At 47.2% G+C, this 5000-nt stretch overlaps 1 pseudogene; it reads left to right on the forward strand.

The window, feature by feature from the left end:
- LOC147027115 (uncharacterized) overlaps nucleotides 1–5000 on the forward strand; it is a 46715-nt pseudogene that overhangs the window by 371 nt on the left and 41344 nt on the right.

Raw genomic sequence — 5000 nt, forward strand, 5'->3', positions numbered from 1 at the left:
GCTCTCTGCCTACCTTTCTCCCACGTACTTTGTCTTTGGCGAAGTGGATTGCAAACAGGTTTTTGTCTCCGCCATGGGCTTGCCGGCATCGGCCGTCATCGCCAATATGGTGATGGAGGATTTGGAAGAGTACCATTTTGTCTCTCCCAGTTCAGCCAAGTGTGTGGTTCCATAATGTGGATGACACTTTCATCATCTGTCCTACTGACACTTTCATCATCTGTCCCACTGACACTGTGAACTCCATACATGAGGCCATCAGTTAAACCTTTCCATCGATCAATTTCACCCGTAAAGAGGAGAAGAATGGAGCCCTTCCCTTCGGAGACACTCGTAACAAGGGATCCCAAAGGAACTCTGAAGGTCACAACGTATAGAAAGCCCACACACACTGATTGCTACCTCGACTTTGATTCCTGTCATCCATTGGAGCACAAAAGATCGGTGGTACCCACCCTCTCAAAGGGAGCACATGAGATACCATCCACCATCGAAGACAAGATGAGAGAGGTGTACCATCTTCAAAATGTTTTGAGGGCTAAAGGTTACCTGGACAGCTTACTCCCAAAAAATGAGAACGATCCTACATGGCCCACACAACAGTCTGGGACCGAAAGAACAACCCAGAGGGCTTTGTGTTCTTCTGTTTATACCGGGTGTATTGCAGAGGATCGGCAGAGTATTGAAAATGGCAGGAGTGAAGGTAAGTTTAAAACCAGTCTTCACTTTACCTTCATAAGGGTTTTTTTGAGAGTGATTATACTTATTACATGCAATTAGCACCACTTTTTTGACTCCTGATCGTGTTTACTTGCATTGACAGTGTCCGATTATTTTGTGATGTTATCTGAAATGTTGTTTGGTGTAAGCTAATTGGTTTACATTAGTGTGTTGTTTTATCCGTTAATGTGATAAGGGTTTTTTAATTTGTTAAAGGCCCAGTCACACCTTGACGTTTTAGCCAGCAATGGCAACGTATTAAAATGTATGTAAAACGCTGGCTTACGTTGAACTTTTTATGTTTTTTTTAAAAGATTCGGACGTATTCATAACGACTTGGTCTTATGCATAACGTATTAGTAATGGACACAGACCGTTTCATTGTGTTATAGATAACTTATACCAACGAATGCTGAACCTGTTGTCGGCCTTCACAACCTATGCCCAACGATAGTCTAACTTATGCATAGCGCGCTGCACGCATCGCCGACGTTGACGTGACGTTGCTTATTAAAAGGCTGCCGCACAATGATTCAAATCATAACCGCCGCAGAAATGGAAGTGTCAACATCGCAGTCACACCTTGGCGATCTTGCCAGCTTATGCCGACCTCTGAAAAATGCATCTAAAATGCTGGCGCACGTCGAATATGGTATGGGTAAGTTTGGTATGCGTGAATAGAATGCTAAAGTACGCTTTCATACGTCGTATTAAATGGAGTACGTCTTGTAATTTTAAACATGTTGAAAATTTTACGACGTACTTGCCGTATGACACACGCTCCGCATGCGATGGGAATAAGTTGTACGCACGATATGCGATCGTTGACACACATCGACACACGTTACTTGAAAGGTACTCATAAGTCGAAACACGTCAAGGTATTGGTTAGCGTCAGTGTTCCAGACTCCCGGTTTTTTTTTCCTTCGGTATGACGGTGTTCAGTGTACAGAGCGGTTATGATTTAAATCGTTGAGCGGCAGTGAAATGAATGCGAGGGAAAAACCTTCGGAGTGTAGGCTTTATTTCACTTGATTGAAGCCGATTCTACAGACACATCAGGGAATACATGTGCAGCAAGGAATACATGTGTAGCAAGGAGTACATGTGCAGCAAGGTATACACGTGCAGTCGATAACCGCAAAATAAATCAGCAATTAGCACGGAGTCCGGTATACTCTCAATTCTTACCATTCAACGAGCACCAAGTGAACCACTGCCATAAATGACAATGCCCCAGGAACAATCCCACCGACCGCGCGGTATCTCGGTTTTATCTGTCCCGTGTGCGAGCCGCGCGACATGTGATCACGTGTCACATCCTTCAATTCATTACATTCTCCCCGTCTTTAAAATGTAACTAGAGGCTCAACTAACGCACCATGATTACTTCAACGCTATAGGAGTATACATTTCAAGCAGCGCGAACTATTTAAACTACAGAAGCATACATTCCAAGCAGTGAGGATTATTTTGAGTTATAGGAGCATGGTAAGGTACCATCGAGGGATGCCGATAATCCCCTTTACAGATCAAGTCGGCGAGGGGGTTTTATCCGTCGACCTCTCCGGGAGTAAATGGCGGTTTCACTTGAGGGAGGCTTCCGATCCTCTTGGGGAGCCTCGACTCATGCCGGGGATGACTCCTCGATTGCTCTCGGGTGGAACGTGGCAGCTCCGTCGCCACCATTCCCGGGTGGAGTTCCTGGGGGGGAAACACCTGGGGAGGGAATGTCAGAGGGAGGAGTACCAGATGGAGGAGTACCTGCAGGAGGAGTACCTGCGGGAGCCAAATGGCGAACCGACGCAGTGGTCTCCCTGCCATCAGGAAGTCTAACATGAGCATACTCTGGATTAGCATCGATGAGTTCGACCTCCTCCACCATTGGTTCATACTTGCTTTGTCGTACCGGGCGCTTCATGAACACTGTTCCGGGATAGGTTAGCCAGTTGGGCACCGATTGGCCATCAACATAACGTCGTTGGTGAGTAAACATTTGTTAGTGAGGAGTAGCATTGGTGGACGTACAGAGGAAAGAGCGTATGGAATGCAGAGCGTCGAGTAGGGTATAGTAACCTCCCACCACTCGGGGCCCAGTCCTCTCGATTTCAGCGCCAGGTTTACGGCTTTCCAAATGACTCCATTATACCGTTCCACCTGCCCATTACCCTGTGGGTTGTAACCCATCGTTCGACTAGTTGCTATGCCGTGCTAAAATAGGAACTGTTTTAGCCCGGCCGACATGAAACCCGGTCCTCTGTCTGAATGTATGTATGAAGGTTTCCCAAACATAGCGAAGAGGTCAGACAGACATTTCACGACAGTGCCCGAGGTCATATCCGAGCACGGAAATGTGAATGGGAACTTTGAGTATTCATCAACAACAGTGAATATGTATCTGTTGTCTGTCTCGGTCGGCAGGGGCCCTTTGAAGTCGACATTTAGTCTCTCGAAGGGAGAAGTGGCCTTGATCAATCTGCCGGGAGCGGCGCCATAGAATCTGGGTTTTAGTTCAGCACAAGCAGGGCAAGAAGCATTCATTTGTTTTATATCTTCGATAGAATAGGGAAGGTTTTGTCTGCGCACGAAATGTGCCATTCTGGTTACCCCTGGGTGGCACAGAGACCCATGAAGGTCTTGCAAAGCCCGACTGATTGTCGCCGAACAGTAGACCCGAGAGAAGGTGTCTGCAGCAGGGTTTTCCCTCCCTGGCCGATAAACAATGTCGTAACTATAACAAGATAGATCTATCCGCCATCTCATTATTTTCTCGTTCTTAATTTTCCCGTTATTTTTCCCATCAAACATGAAGGCAACGGATCGCTGGTCCGTGACAAGTGTGAAGTGATTGCCCAGTAAATAATGCCTCCATTTACGCAGGGCTTTGACAATAGCGTACGCTTCCTTCTCTATTGCCGAGTGTCTCTGCTCGCTTCCAGAGAGAGTTCTCGAGAAGAACGCTATGGGTCGGCCGGACTGATTGAGCGTCGCGGCGATCGTGTGATTGGAAGCGTCCGTTTCCACCACGAAGGGCACCGAGCTGTCGATCGATAATACCACGGAATTACCGATATCATCTTTGAGGCTGTGGAAAGCTTTTACAACAGCGACATCTGGTGGGAAGTTTTTGCAATGCACTAGGGGTGTATTTTTTCAGAGTATTGGGGGATCCATCTAGCGTAGTAAGCGAACATCCTGATCACCCGACGCATTGTCTGCAGGTCATGAGGTGGGGGTAGCTCACGAAGTGGGCGCAATCGTTCAGGATCGGGCTTTATCGTGCCGTCGGCTATTGTGTAGCCGAGAAGATTAATTGACCTTGCCGAGAATACGCATTTCTCGTAGTTGAGGGTCAGATTATATTTTCTAGCAATGCTCAAGAATCTGTCCAGATTCATATCATGTTCCCCCCGATCCTTACCGCACACCATGACATTGTCCACGTAAACAAAAGTGTCTTTGAGGTTTTCATCCGAGATGATGTCGTCCATAACTCATTGGAAGCAAGCTACTCCATTGGTGACACCAAACGGAATCCTCCTGAATTGATAGAGGCGTCTACCTGCCTGGAACGCGGTGTAAGGTTTGTCTTCCTCTCGAATGGGAATTTGATGATAGGCGCTTCGCAAATCAATGGTGCTGAATATTTTGGAGTTGGCCACGCGTTCGACCATCTCGTCTATGCACGGCAAAGGGTAGGCATCGAGTTGGGTGAAGCGATTGACCGTTTGAGAGTAATCGACAACCATTCGTTTCTTATGGTTCTGGTTGGTGGTCACCAACACCTGCGCGCGCCATGGCGAATTGCTCGGTTCTATAATACCTTCTTCCAGTAATCACTTGGTCTCAGAAGTGATGAAGTTCATATCGGCAGTGATATATCGTTGTGATTTGATCGCTATCGGTTTACAGTCCGGCGACAAGTTAGCAAACAGCAGGGGGGACAATAACTCTGCGGTGGTCAGAGCATTTAGAATTAGACGAGGTTTGCTTCCACCAAAGGGTATTTCGACGCTCGCGTGCTGCTTGAGGACATTATGACCCAGAATTACATCTGCGCATAATTCACGAAGCACCAGTACCCTTATATCCCGATGTGTGTACCCTTTTACGTCCAACTCAACATTGCAGTACCCTCGTACGCTGGACTCTATTGATGTGGAGGCCATGCATACCATATTGTCTGTCGGGTGGATCTTCCATTTCCTGTCCTTCACTAGCGAGCTGTTGACGAAACTTTCAGAGCTACCGGTATCAATCAGAGCCTCAGCCATATGCCC

Source organism: Eptatretus burgeri, chromosome 5 (genome assembly GCF_056783735.1).
Source record: "Eptatretus burgeri isolate ZD-2024b chromosome 5, Ebu_testis_v1, whole genome shotgun sequence".
Classification (NCBI taxonomy): Eukaryota; Metazoa; Chordata; class Myxini; order Myxiniformes; family Myxinidae; genus Eptatretus; species Eptatretus burgeri.